Source organism: Diadema setosum, chromosome 3, assembly GCF_964275005.1.
Source record: "Diadema setosum chromosome 3, eeDiaSeto1, whole genome shotgun sequence".
Taxonomy (NCBI): Eukaryota; Metazoa; Echinodermata; class Echinoidea; order Diadematoida; family Diadematidae; genus Diadema; species Diadema setosum.
The window spans coordinates 47,768,694-47,785,076 of record NC_092687.1 but is presented as its reverse complement, the minus strand read 5'-3'; positions in this window follow the sequence as shown (position 1 = coordinate 47,785,076).

The following is a 16,383-nucleotide window of genomic DNA, read 5'->3' as shown; positions in this document are numbered from 1 at the left end:
AATAACCAGAGGGCCAAACCCGAAAAACTCGCTTACTTTTCGAATGAGTTCCACTTTCTCTACAAACTAAGTAGACCATGCTTATTTTCAAGTTTTTATTGCAGCAAACAACATTCCACTGGTCTGCCTCAAAAAATTTGTTGCGAAAGCCTCCAAAATCCAAGATGGCGTCAAAGATGGCTGCCATATTTACTGAATTTGTTATTTGAAAGATAGAATTTGATAGAAACATCAGCTTTCAACAAATTTGATGTCATATGAAGGAAAATAAAATATTCTACAGGTTGATACCATTTTTGTGGGTTATTGTGATAAATGGATTGGGATTTTAAGGAAAAACACTCATTTTTGATATTTTTCTGAAAAATGAAAATCATGGAAATGCTTGATTCAGCATTAATCAGAGGAGGACTGAAGGATTATCTTTAAACGTTTCAAGAATTTTGTTTGACATATAATTAATATTTGGAGAAAATTAGGGGTCAGTTCCATTTTTGGTTCAGGAGTAATAATGTCTCGAATTTGAAAATTCACTATGTAAAAATGGCCACTTTAGTTGTGACAAGACCTAAGCTCCTATCTCTTTTTGGAAAATACTTTCTGTTCAATCTTATCTGCCTCAGAACAATCTACTATGAAATGCGCCAATAATAGCGACCAGCGTCACCTACCACTTGGCATGAAAAGTTAGTTTGCAGGCACTTGCAATTCACTAGACCATGTAAACACATATGCAAAATTTATAATGCATAAACATAGGTTTTTTGTTGTTGTTTTTTTTAAGTCTGAGATGTTAACTTGTCAACAGTGTATGATATTGCCTGTAATTCCATAAACATGAATTGTGTCTCAATCTCAGTAAATCTCAATCTCAATCGTAGGTTTCAAAATAATCCTTTAGTTCTTCTTTGATATAAATGCAATTTTACATTTCTTCCTTTTTTCAAAACAATATAAAAATATGGATTCGCCCCCCCCCCCAAAAAAAAATAGAGAAGCAAACAACCCCCCCCCCCCCCCCTCATTTATCACAATACACAGCTAAAGTGATATCAACTTTAGGAAGTTTTACTCTCCTTCATATGACATCAAATTTGTTGCAATCCAATGTCTCTATCAAAATTTATATTTGAAATGTTAAATTCAATAAAAATGGCGGCCCTATTGGATCGTATCTGTACTTTGGAGGTTTTTGCAACAAATCTACTGAGGTGTACTTACGGAACATTGCTTAGTATGTTTAATATTATGTATGGTCTTGTTTATGGAGAGAGTGGAACTCGAAAAGTAAGCACGATCTTGGATTTGACCCTCTGTGAAGACTCTTGGAACAGATGCGTGTAAATACATGATATTTTGTAAAATGAGATTTCAAGTTTGAGACATTATAACTCCTGAACCAAATACAATACTGACCTCTAATTTTCTTCAAATATTAATTATATGGGAAGGATGTTAATTTCTACATGGTTTTCATAAACATTTTAAATTTATTTATCTATATGTTTTTTTTTTTTACTTTTAAGAGAAATATTAATGGTGCATTCTGAAAAGTGTCTCCCTAAAAACCCAAATCGGTTTGAAATAGCATCACAATGTCCATAATATATAAAAACCATATAGATAGACGGCAAAACAGACAAAACTGTATCAAAATCGAAATAATACATTTACTTTGACGCAATACACTATGTCAGCTTTGATGACCTGCAATCTTGAAATTTTTGAGTGATTGATCTAAATTTTGGTTTAAACTTTCTTTAGTAAGGTTGTTTCAAGCTTCTACCTCTATTTGAAAAATATTTTTTGCTTTCAAGTTTGAGACATTATAACTCCTGAACCAAAAATGGTACTGACCCCTAATTTTCTCCAAATATTAATATGTCAAACAAAATTCTTGAAACGTTTAAAGATAATCCTTCAGTCCTCCTCTGATTAATGCTGAATCAAGCATTTCCATGATGTTAATTTTTCAGAAAAATATCAAAAATGAGTGTTTTTCCTTAAAATCCAGATCCATTTATCACAATAACCCACCAAAATGGTATCAACTTGTAGAAAATTTTATTTTCTTTCATATGACATCATATTTGCTGAAATCCAATGTTTCTGTCAAATTCTATCTTTCAAATAAAAAAATCAGTACTCCACTGTACCACGTGTCTGCTGCTGCCAGTGTCTGTGGTACATGTCGTCTTTTTGGCGCAGACTGCTTTACGACCGACAAGGTTTTGTGCCTGGAAACTATACCAGGGATCTATAGGCGACTGTTCTTTGCGAATGTTTTGATCGTCAGACCAGGGATGTGGTCAGACCCTTTACGTTGCAATTCCTTTCCCCCTACAACCAACACCATTGCTGCAGTCACACACGGCCGGATTTCGAACCGGGTCCAAAAGAATTCAAACCGTATCGACCCGGTTCGAGCCGGCATTGACCTGCGTCATAACCCGTGTCAATAATATTCCTGATGGATTCCGGGGGCTACGATACGGAGGTGAAAATTTTTGGTCATTTTCAAAATTTTCTCACGGATTTCAATTCCATGTTGATATCCGAATTGACCCGGTTCAAACCACATTGACTCGCAGCGGCCCGCTGCAACACACAGCGTTACACCGTATGGACCCTTGTCGTATACCGCATTGCCTTCATGCAACGGATGATGACAAGGTTTACAATTTGTATATCCGGGTCGGTACTTATCGGGTCTAAGCGGGTTGACACAGGTCGATCATACTTGTCGATAGGGGTCGAAAAGGATTCAGTTAAGGATTTAAAGCGGATTTTTATACGGTTCAATAGGGGTCCCTATACGGCTCGAACCGGGTCGATACAGTTTTAATTCCTTATTGACCCGCCGTGTGTGACTGCAGCATAAATTACCCTCCATTCTGGGAATAATCCGGCTCCTTTTCACCTGGATCAAATCCGTTTTGTGACCCGGCCGTGTGTGCCTGTAGCATTACAATCCTATACTACTACCACTACCGCTGACTACTACTACTACTACTACCTACTACTACTACTACTACTACTACTACTACTACTTCTACTACTACTACCGTTGTATGCTGCTGCTGCTGCTGCTGCTACTGCTACTACTACTACCAGTGTACTACATCTACTACTACTTCTACCACTACTACTACTATTGCTACTATTACTATACTACTGCTACTTTTACTACTACTACTACTACTACTACTACTGATATTACTACTACTACTACTGTTATTATTACTACTACTTACTACTTCTACTACACATTGTATTACGTTTGTACTTCTACAGTGCGTAGCAAAAAAAGGTATTCCAACTTTGGAGGGCTACCTTTTTTTTTATAATTGTCGGCTATGGAGAGTGCACTGTTGGTTGAGAAGAAAGGGGAACTCTTCTTCTTTCCATTGATACATATTTATGTTGACAAATGTCATGCATTAATGAGCACATGAACTTTAAAGACAACAATGACAAATTGCACGTTTTCCAAGTTTGCGTGTTACTGTGAAGGAACAATGCATGGATGAGATCAGTCTGTCAAAGGAGGTGGTCGAATCACCAGGCCAGCCTGGATGACTGCAGGTTCGTGTTTAGGGTTTCTTCTAACCATTTATGGTTCAAAGCCTTCAACATGGCCACGTTGTTGAAAACTTGGTCCGTCCCATAAAGGGTAAACCACAATCCATTTTTCTCTCTTCACATTTAAGACATGGTTTGTCACTGCGAGCTATGTGTTGAATATGAACAGAAAAAATGGATTGTGTGGGTTGGCCTCTGTGGGAGTGACTTTAGTTATCCAACAGGTGGCCATCTTAAAGGTTATGAACCATAAAAGGTTAGGAAAAAGCCCTAAACATGAACCCTAAATGCAAATCTGCATTCGTACAGACTGGCCTCTTTGGCCACTTTCATTGACAGATCTCATCCATGCAGTGAGACATGCATTGCTCCTTCACAATAACACGCAAACTTGGAAAAAGTGCAATTTGTCATTGTTGTCTTTAAAGTTCATGTGCTCAGTCATGCGTGATATTTATCAACATAAATAGGTATCAATGGAAAGAGGAAGAGTTCCCCTTTCCTCACAACTAACAGTGTGTTCAGTTCTCAATAGCTGATGATTATGAAATAGTAGTTGGATTACTTTTTTTTTTTGATACGCACTGTAGTTTTAATACTACTATTACTATTATTGCTACTACCACTACTGCTGCTACTACTACTATATTACTACTACTACCATTACTACCACTACTACCACTACTACTACTACTACTAGTAACTACTGCTGCTCCTACTACCACTACTACTGCTACTACTACTACTACTACTACTACCACTAGTACCACTACTACTACCACTACTACTATCACTACTACTACCACTACCGCTGACTACTACTACTACTACTACTACTACCACTACTACTACTACCACTACTATCACTACTACTACTACTACTACTACCACTACTATCACTACTACTACTACTACTACTACCACTACTACCACTACTACTATCACTACTACCACTACTACTACCACTACCGCTAACTACTACCACTACTTCTACCACTACTACCACTACTACTACTACTACTACTACCACTACTACTACTACTACTACTATCACTACTACTACTACTACTACCACTACTACTACTACCACTACTACTACTACTACTACCACTACTACTACTACTACTACTACCACTACTACCACTACTACTATCACTACTACCACTACTACTACCACTACCGCTGACTACTACTACTACTACTACCACTACTACTACTACCACTACTATCACTACTACTACTACTACTACTACTACTACCACTACTATCACTACTACTACTACTACTACCACTACTACCACTACTACTATCACTACTACCACTACTACTACCACTACTACTACTACTACTACTACTACTACTAAGTCTACTACTACCACTACTACCACTACTACTACTACCACTACTACTACTACTACTACTACTACCACTACTACTACTACTACTACTACCACTACTACCACTACTACTACTACTACTACTTCTACTACTACTACTACTACTACCACTACTACTACTACCACTACTACTACCACTACTACCACTACTACTACTACTACTACTACTACTAAGTCTACTACTACCACTACTACTACTACTACTACTACCACTACTACCACTACTACTACTACTACTACTTCTACTACTACTGCTACTACTTCCTCTACTTTTTTTGTGCAAAATATCCCCGTAATGCCACTTCAATGGCGAAGGTCATTTTTGAAGAGATCATCATTCCAGGTTGCACACTTTACACTAACCATTGCAATAATGAAATTCTATGACTCAACGAATATTGTACAGGATCATCAGCCACGCGCATAGTTTTGAGAAAACGCACTGTATACCAGATGGATCGCTTTTAATGCGTGAATAGTCTTTCAAAGAAATGTAATAATATCACTCATTCCGCTCAACTGAATCTACCAGGAAAGTCATCTCGGATCCCTTCGATCCCCCTCGCTCCCTTCCTCTTTCTTTCTTTCTTTCTCTCTCTCTCTCTCTCTCTCTCTCCTTACCATCGTTTGATATCAAACGCTTTATTAGCATGATATTAACAAGGAGTATAACTGCTACATAAACTAAAAAAATAATATCTCTTGACGAGGTGAAAACCTGTATAACTATAGGCCTACAGGCAACTGCAGGTCATCATTGTCTTGTGATGAGTTCATGACAGTTCCTTAACTCTTTATGTGCCATGTTGGAAACCTCCTGTGTGCGATAGTGGAAACCTCCTGTGTGCTTTGAGAAAGCACTCTGTTTTGCAAATCTCTATGACTTACATAGATTTCAGTTTAGCTGGGAAAAATGATAGTACGTAAAGTTGTGAAGAAAACGCCCAGCTTTCCTCTAATGTAAACTGTATGTATTACTGTTATCTTTAAAATGACCAGTAGCTGCATTACATGTTAAAAAGCATGACTTTTGTACACAAAACAGTGACAAGAATTTTAGAACTCGCAAATTCCCAGTAAGGACCACCGCTTAATAATCATTCACCTCATAAAATGCGAGCTAAATACGAGAGGAACGAAAGCGTGATAAACACTATCAATGTACCGCGGCATTTGGCGATTTATCATTCGGTTTTGGCGGGTTTGTGCGTTTGAGAAGAATATGCGAAGTTGGCATGCCATCGACTGTGTCAGACGCGCAAACGTAGTATACGTGACACATAAAGAGTTAATCTTTTATTTGGACTTGACCCCTCCCCCCGCCTCGCACAGTTATCTCATTTCTGTTTATTTCTCATCTATCTCTTTCTATCTGTACCAGCATGCATATATCCCTTTACTATTCTTTGGGACTTTTTTGGAGTCTCTCTCTCTCTCTCTCTCTCTCTCTGAGAAATGTATACATCCAGTCAGGGGCCAATCTGCAGACCAAGGAGACCGTTTGCATTCTTGATTTTGGATATCTCAGCTATTTCAAAACCAATTGTTATCAAATAAACTTTGACTTCCCTGGACTTCCCTGGAATTGCCTATCCACCAAGACCATTTTAAATGTTAAAATTGAGTACCTGAATATAAGAACGGCCCAAGTCCAAATTTGGCTATCGCGTTTGAAAGTCATTTACGTAGTCATGCAAATACAGATAATCATTCAATTGACTGTTTTATATTCAAATTTGAATTAATAAGACCCCAATAACCGAAAACACTTAAGGGAGTAGGGAATTTTTTATTAATTTCCATTTTTCCCAATTTTTTTCTAATGGACTTGGGTCGTTCTTATATTCATATACTCAATTGATCTCAACCGGTCGCTAGCCAGTCGCCATGCAATAAATAATTTGTGGGTTTGGTCGCTGATTGGTTGCCGATGGTTGGTAGTAAAGTTTGGTCACAGGGCATCGGCTGTAGGCCCTTATACAGTTCATGATAGTTTGCGAACATAAACCTTTGTTATTCATAAAGGAGTTTCTGTCAAAGTATCTCAGTGAACTTCTGTCCATGTATATAAAGCCCTCCATGCATTGTAGCTGCTGCAGCTGCAGTTATTAACTGCCTATGGGACAGTGTCAGTGGTGCGTGTCGTCTTTTTTGGAGCAAACTCCTGTACGACCGACAAGGGTTTGTACCTGCAAACTTATTACATGTTGCAAATTTTGTTTCACACACCACCAACAATATGAGTAATACTAATTACCACTACCTACTGCTGCTGCTACTTCTACCACTGTGAATGGGTATACGAATAGTGATGATGATAATAACAATATAGTGTACATCTTCGGCTGAAGTATAATATCATCATAATTGATACTTATATGATCATGGTTATGAAAATACCGATGATATTGACGATGATATTGACTGTAAGAAAACACCGCTGAAGAGCCTGAGAGAATCTGATTGAGTCACGTATAAGACGAAGATGACAGTATTTCTTTGATATTTTTTTTTAAACTACAGACATTGTGTCTTATACAATGTACCTTTGCTTTTCATATGCATTTTATAATCCTCACGAAGAAAATAAAAATGCTACATAGGCCTACTGAAAAAGCACACAGCGATATCCAGGAACCAGATAGCTGTTTCTAAAACAATGTTGTGATAAAAAAGCATCCAGGATTCAATCTACACTACATAGAGTAAATAACTCAAAGCATACTTGTTGCAGTTGGAAATGAAAGGGTGAATAATAAATGATTGAAATAAATTGTGTGATACAATATACATAATTGTTGTCTTTGGCGTTTTGTGCATGCTACAAAGATTGTGACCTTTACGCATCGGCTGTGTTCTGAACATGAGGCGGACTTCCACATTGTATCGTTATCCTATCGATGTAGTCTTGAAATCAGCTATGAAACCAAGCTTTTCTGTAAATTGTATTTTTTTAATGATATTATCACATCGCGCCTGCAGAGTGCGCGAAAGTATCATGTTTTATATTTGGTTTGTGTGTGTGTGTGTGTGTGTGTGTGTGTGTGTGTGTGTGTGGGTGGGTGGGTGTGTGCGTGTGTATGCGTGAGGGAGTTTGTTTATTCGAGTGATCTCTGCTATCGTCTACATAAGTGTATTTGTTGTGTGTGTGTGTGTGTGTGTGTGTGTTTAATGACTTGCTTCTCATCAGTAATACTGTATACGATCAACAACGTTGTTCTTCCGCATGTAATTTAGTCCTCTGGTCTAAAGTGAATATAGGTATTATGTAACGATCAGCAAATCTAATAAAAGTTATCGGAAACATATTAGTCGAATCACTAAGGATATAGACCCAAATTCATCTTCATTTACTCAGGGCGCTTTTTTTACGACTATCTGTTACAAAGTCAGGGCGGAATAATATTTCACCAGTCTGCCAGACTCGGCATATGCTGTTTACAAAATTTACAGTACGGCTCCACAACTGTTTCATCTTTTAGATCCATGCGCACTGCCAAGGACATATGTTGTATAATCACGTTTTCGGAGGTTCAGTCTGCGGTACATTCTTTGAGGAAATCTCCGTTGCGTCGCAACGCAGACAGAGAAATCAGGAAACAGAGGTAAAGAGCTTAATTTATTCAAAACAACCATTTTTAGCATTCTGTCCTTTTGTGTTATTATGTAAAATTTCACAATGACATAATTGCTTGGAATACTCTCCCCATGCAAAAGTACTTTGTGTTACCTAAATACCTAATCTATTTTGGGTTTGTGTTTGAAGAAAGAAGGAAAATGGAGAAATATGTAGTAGAACAACTACAGCCCATCTTTGTCACAAAATCGAAATTACGTGTCAGAGATATAATATGGTGGAAAAAGGCAGGTGCAGGGAAAAATAGCAACTGAGTTCCAACTCTCAATTCTAATGATTGCAATGTCTTTGACAAAATAATATTTCTATAGAGTAATACATTTCATTATGAGCTATTAATGTTGCTTTGATATAAGAACAACCCAATTGATTTTGATTGTACTTTTGTATTCAGGTATATAAACTTGAAAAGATAAAAAATCATGCTGGTAACCTTATGCACATTACATTACTATTTTTACTAGCTACATACTAAATCTTATTTCAACAGATGGAAGTAATTATGAAATGAACTCCATATCGTATTTCTCACGTTACATTTCTCACATAAGCTAACATTTATGAGATACAAGCAGGTACCGATTGGCATATAGGTGTAGCTAATTCTGACGACTAACTTCCATCAAAATAATTGATTCCAGTTTCACCTCTTTCCTTACAGCTTGTCTATGGTCGGTGAATACGATTGCGAAATTTCCTCCTCAGTCTCAATCCTGATATATCTAATTTTTCTGAAGTTATTAAACAAGAAATAACTTCATATCTTAAACTTTGATATCAGAAACGTTGACTTTTTGACATTTTTTCTTTGTACACGAATTGAAGATTGTGCTGTCATGACATCAAGACTCTGTGATCGCCAGCCCTGATTAATCTTATGTTATATTATAAAACAGAATAGGAAATTGCGTGTGTGACTGTGCGTCACAAAACAAACGACAAGTCGCTCCCCTTGATTTTACTTGAGGACTGAGGGTGAAATGGGTCGACCAAGTCAATCTTACTTTTGTTCATATAAGTGTTTTCCGCAGTTTTTTGTATAGCAGTGAGATCAGGTATGTCTTAGAGGCCCCATTTTTATGTTTTTTAATCCTTTTGCACACTCTCCACTTTCAACTCTAATAACTTTAAAATAAAACAATGCTATACTGCTTTGAAAGTTAACAGTAATCATGGTCAACAATGGTTAGTATATCATATGTGACCGTGCACCTCAAAACGAACATAAAGTCGCACACATTGATTTTGCGTGAGGCCTGAAAATAAGTGAAATGGGTCAACCTAGCCGAACTTGACTTTTTCATATTCTCTGAAAGAGCGGGTCTTCTTTTACATTATGCTAAAATTTGGTATCATAAAACGGGCAGGAAAGTGTGTTTTTTAGCAGTTTATCTCGAACATTTTTGGTAGAATAGTGTAATTAGGTGTGTCTTTAGAATCCCTTTTTCATTTCTGAAAAAAAAACCTTGTTCCACACTCTTCACTTTCAACTCTAATAACTTTTGAAAGGATAGTGCTACTGCTTTGAAAGTTGGCATTAATTATGGACAGCATGTGCTAATGAGGCATGCTTAGTTTCGCTTTAATTTGATAATCCCTTCATTGTTGGTACTCGGGTGGATTACTTCCTCTTTTTTGTTCCATTCATCGCACAGCCAGCACGGTTTGGTAAAGATTAAGCGCTTGAATAGACACTGCACTTCAGAGCCTCTTTTCTCGATTCACACTTTTCCTGAGTTTGTGCTTTCTTTCCAATATTTAGATAGGTTAGGAGAGTCCATTTGATTTGAGTGATACATCATTTTAAACCTTAAAGTCTGCGCTTTCAGAATATGGTCTTTACTAAAAATCCATGTCTGGCGACTTTTTGTTTGTTTTGAGGTGCAGGGTCACATATTGACCATGATAACCGCTAACTTTCAAAACAGTAGCATTATTTTTTTTTTCAAATGTGTTAATAGAATATGCTCAATTTCAACTTAATCTAACAATCCCTTCATTGTTGTTACTCTCGTGCTCGTGGTTTCCGTTCTTTTTTCTGTGCCTTTCGTATTAGCAGTAGCTCGGCTTTTAGTGAAGAATAGTCCCTGTATTTCAGGGCCCTTTTTTCTAAGTTTATACTTTTCCAGAGTGTGTGCATTCCTTCCAATATTTAGATACTTAGTAGGCGAGAAGAATCCATTTGAATTGAGTTATCATCTTAAAGCTTACAGAATCTGCTCTTTCAGAATTTGCCCTTAAGTGAAAATCCATGTCTATATATGCCCATATTCATTGGTTTTGTGATGCAGGGTTACATAACCTTAAACGAGAAATGATTATGAAATCTCTTCTCTCCTCCACCTAGGGTCCAAGAGTACATCATTACCACGATGAAGGTTTCAAAAAGACTTCATATTGCCATGGTGACAGCTATTCTGGCACTACTGAGGGGTAAGATGAAATCGATGATTTATGCTGATAATTATCCTTCTAAAGCTTTATTTCATTATCACCTACTGCCATGTATCATGAAATGATAGTAATTGCCTTGTATAGGACCTCTTCATCTTATCAAAATAGAAAAGAAGGCGCATTCATAAATGACAGACCAATACCATTATGCTGGCAGCGTTGCAATCTAATTGCTAACAGGGAAATGGGACACTCGTCTATCTCCCTGATTACTAGTATTACACTTTTTTTCTGCTGGTTCTTGCACGCGTTGGTACACACACACACATAGAAAGAGAGAGAGAGAGAGAGAGAGAGAGAGAGAGAGAGAATGTCATCAGGCACATAGACGCAGCAACACACCATGCTATTGAAGGACAAGTTCACCTTCATATACATGTGGATTATGTGAATGCAGCAATATTATTAGAACACGTCAGTGAAAATGTGAGAAAAATCGGACAATTTTTTCATTATCTGTGGAGTCCCTGTTGGATGAAAAGACTAATACAGTATATGATATTGCATGCGTGCAACGATATAAGGAAAATATAAAGAGAACTTAACAAAATTTATATTTATCTTTTTTTTTCAAACTGCACATTTCCTCAATCTGTCAATTATTTGTTAACGGTAATATTGTTCCTTCTGCATTCTGAAAGAGGCAAATCAAGTGTTTATTATGCGAGAAAAGGGAAAACATGTTGAATTTTCTTTGTGTTTTCTTCATATTATTGTTGTACACATATTATGCCATCCCAGCCATGACAGCCGCGGTAGTCTTCTTTAATATGCAGCAGTGACTGTGCGGAAACTTCAAAGATTCATAACTTTTGAACAACTCGTCCATTTTTCCTCAAATCTTCACTGATGTGTTCTACTAATATTGCTACACTCACTCAATCCACATGTCTATGAAGGTAAACTTTTCCTTTACATGTGGATACACATACTCTATAGGACAATTAACATTTATACACGTGCCCCCACATCAACACAGAAATGTTAGTACACAAAGTACGTTGCAATGCACACACGATCGCAGCCCATCGCATTGCTTTTTATGAACCTCTTTAGTTTCCTCATCGAATTTTACACTCAAGTAGGTTATTCTATTTTGCTCATTCGGCTTGAAAAGAAATCAAAGTGGTCATCCAGTATCATGGAATCAAAAATTATCCTTTAAATTGGTCATAATGAAACGAAACTTGGCAATCAGCGTTCAATTCGGCTGGACAACAATGTCACCTATAGATCAAGATCAACTAGAACATGTGAAATTGAATCTACTCGTAAAATCCTTTAAGTTAGGATTTCTGAAAATGCATTTTATCAAGAAACTTGTTAGCTTTATATCAAGTGGTGTTTTTTATTAAGTGTGCGATTGTGTGTGTGTGTGTGTTTTCATCTTTCATCTTCTTAGCACATTTATGATTTTTCTATTTATTTCTAACAGCGAGGTCAGTCAGTCCATCATTGGTATATTTGCATTACGTCGCTCAATACAAATATATTCAAAGGATCCCCCCTATTAAAAAAAAGGAAAATAAAAAGTCCCCACGATTATTCTTTACTTCATATATAATTATAATAAAGCATCTTTTTTTTTTGGGGGGGGGGGGGGGCTAAATTCACATGCGTTTGTATCTTTACTAAATAGTTAATGAAGGCACAATTAGAATCAGTAATGAACAATACTATTTTGACTTGTTTTTCTCAAATTTTTTTTAATCATTATGAAGTTTACAATTCATGTGCGGCAGGATTATACTTTGTATCATTTCTTAAAACTATAACAGAGTTTTTTTGTTCCTGAATTGCTGGAACAACATGAAAATGAATTCAACTATTAAAAGTAAACATCTAATAATGGCTCTTCGTCAATCCATTTGTCATCATGGCATTGTTGCTAGAGTCTTGGGTTTATAAGATTACATATATATATATATATATATATATATATATATATGAAGAGTTTGTTTGCAAAAACCGATAAGTCCATATTTGCCAAGTGGATATATTTGCAATTAAAGGTCAAGAAAAATAAAGAGAATAATAAGAACATTTTTGCTTCTTTTGACCATAACTTCAAAAATGTACCTTTATATGTAGTGACCAATATATCATTTAAAAGGTATTATTTTGTTCTTTATGACAGAGACCGTACTTCAAAATCTTCAAAAATGGACTTATCTGTTTTTGCGAACAAACTCTTCACATATATATATATATATATATATATACAATCTATATATATATATATATATATATATATATATATATATATATATATAAAGGGTGCATGGCCCAAAAAGAACGGAACGCCTAAGATCTTTAATTTCAGCAATATCGTTGCAAATATGTCATGTTGCATACTATTAGAAAGGCCATTCTTTTTTCAATAGAATGACAACAAGCTCTTTAAAGGACAAGTTCACCTTCATAAACATAAGGATTGAGAGAATGTAGCAATATTAGTAGAACACATCATTGAAAGTTTGAGGAAAATCGGACAATCCGTTCAAAAGTTATGAATTTTTGAAGTTTTTGTGCAGTAACCGCTGGATGAGAAGACTACTGCAGTGTATGAATAACTTAGATGTCACATGCGTACAGCAATATAAGGAAAATATAAAGAGAATTTCACAAAATTTCATCTTTTGAAAAAAGTACACATTCCCCTGACTCATTACCGACAAATGTTATGGGTAATTATTCCCCCTGCCTTTAGGAAAAGGCAAGTCAAGTGCTCTTCTTTTATTATGCAAAAAAGTGAAAATATGTTGAATTTTCTTTATATTTTCTTCACACTCTTGTACGCATTTGACTCACGAGCTGTAGTAGTCTCCTCATCCAGGGGTTCAAACACAAAAATTTTAAAAATTCATAACTTTTGCATCGATTGTCCAATTTTCCTCAAACTTTCACTGATGTGTTCTACTAATATTGTTGCATTCTCCCAATCCTTATGTTTATGAAGGTGAACTTGTCCTTTAATGTCAGTTAATGCGTTACGATTTTAGGCCCATTTTTGTCAACCCTTGCAATTTTCTAACTGTGATAATTTTGCACTCCCAGAGATACAGAAACCAGTGAGAATTCGGCTTACCGTAGAACCGGTAGCGTTCGCAATGTGCGGAATGATGTGGAGCGGACAGTGTTATTGTCGTCAGGTCGTCTCATTCACAATGGTAACGGACAATGACAGCCACATTCCACACATTGTGAACGTTACTGCTTCTATGGCAAGCCGAATTCTCGCTGATTTCGGAGTCTCTGAGAGTGCAAAATAATCACATTTTGAAAATTGCAAGGGTTGACAAAAATGGTCCTAAAACCATGATGCATTAACCAAAATTAAAGAACTTGGTGTCATTCTTTTGGAAAAAGAATGGTCTTTGCAATGGTATACAAAATAATGACATATTAGGAACAATATTGCTAAAATTAAAAATCTTAGGTGTTCCGTTCTTTTGGGGCCACCCTGTAGCTCTGCTTTACAGCATTGAGCGCGTTTCGACCCTCAACAAACCATATATTCCCGACGGATATACACCCAACGGATATATATATATACCCAACGGATATATATATATATATATATATATATATATATATATATACAAAATTAACAAGGTTGAATTGTTAAAGTAATGTGGGTGTATGTATGTAGGTATTTGGATAAATAGATGTATGTGTATAGATCATTTATGTACGCGGATGTGTTTGTTCGTATGTATTGTAAGGAGTGCATTAATATGTAGAAATTGTAATTGTAATTTGGAAGTTTTTTTTTTATATTGTTGGATGGTGAAAAAATTGAGTATTGGTAGTTTGTGATTGATTAAATGAGAACGAGCCTTAGTACAGAAACGCCCCCCCCCCCTATACACAAACACATATAAGATACACCCGACCATAACTCTCACACAGACAACATTACAAGACTACACTCAGCACAAAGTTTTGCTTTGAGATTGTATTATCAGATTATAGTAATAGTATGTTCGTTTGTTTGTTTTTTGTCATAAAATGTGTTGTATTGAGGTATGTTTTGTATTTATTGATATGTTGAGCACATTTTGGAATGTATAACATTGAAGGTTAGATAAGTTTAGTATGATTTTATATCTAGGCTGATTTTGTCTATACGTTTTTGTCATTGACTGTGTAGATATTGAAGAAGGGCATTTCGCCCGAAAGCTTGATGATTAACGGGGTGCTACCCAACACCAGCCACGTCTATATGTGCAAGATTTGCTGCTCAGTATATATATATATATATATATATATATATATATATACATATATATATGTTAGTATGATGTATATGATGTGGTTTTGTAAGCACAGATAATTTGCTTATGGAATGTTTTGTTTTACATCATGCTGTACCCAGATACGTTTATGTCAAGAAATTCTGAATTCTGAAAGTATGATAATTCAAAGTGTGATTATCCACACGTTTGATGGCGTAAAGATTCATTAAAAACCGTTGACATGTAAAAACAAAAGACAACATCACAAACAAATACGTTATTTGTCGTTGTAGGTTCGTATGTGGAGACCGCCATCGCTGGAAATGCCACTTGTTCCAGTGTCCCGAAAACTCTCTGTGGCAAGATTTTCTCCCAGAAGACAGGCAGTTATGTCCAATTGACACCCAAATACATCCCACGGGACCATGCTCTCTATGACGTCATGGTTCCGGGAGCAGCAAGAGGAATGCCCAGCATGTACTGTGCTCATCCTGGTAAGATGTTTACCTTCCATTTCTAGACACAGACGTACATGTAGGAGAATGATACCAACTCTTTGTTACTCACGCAATGTGGCGAGCAGAATATCAAGGAAATACATCTTTTCACGCCGACAGAAGTGAAAAGATACACCTATACTTTATGTCTAGTAGATGATGATGATGAAGAAGTCTTGTATAGCGCCGGTATCCGCCAAGTCAGGCGCTCATGGCGCTTGCTCCAAAATAAATACATAATTCAGCTTAAATTTCATGGGTGCACCGCTTGTGATATGACAGATGCTAGTAAATACTGATAAATGTCATTTAATTCATTTTTTTCTTTTTATCTAATACCTTCATCATAAAAGCAGGGTAGTCTCATTCAAGTCGCAAGGCCTATCAACTCTACAAGGGAGCCCTGCTATAGCAACTCACATTTTAAACCAATGCAAGTGATATACAACCATAATAAACATTACGTCAACATAAAAGCGTAGAGAATAATGTCGATATTTCAAGGGAGAGAGGGAGAGAAAGAAAGAAAGAAAGAAAGAAAGAAAGAAAGAAAGGTGACATGAAGAATACAATGTATG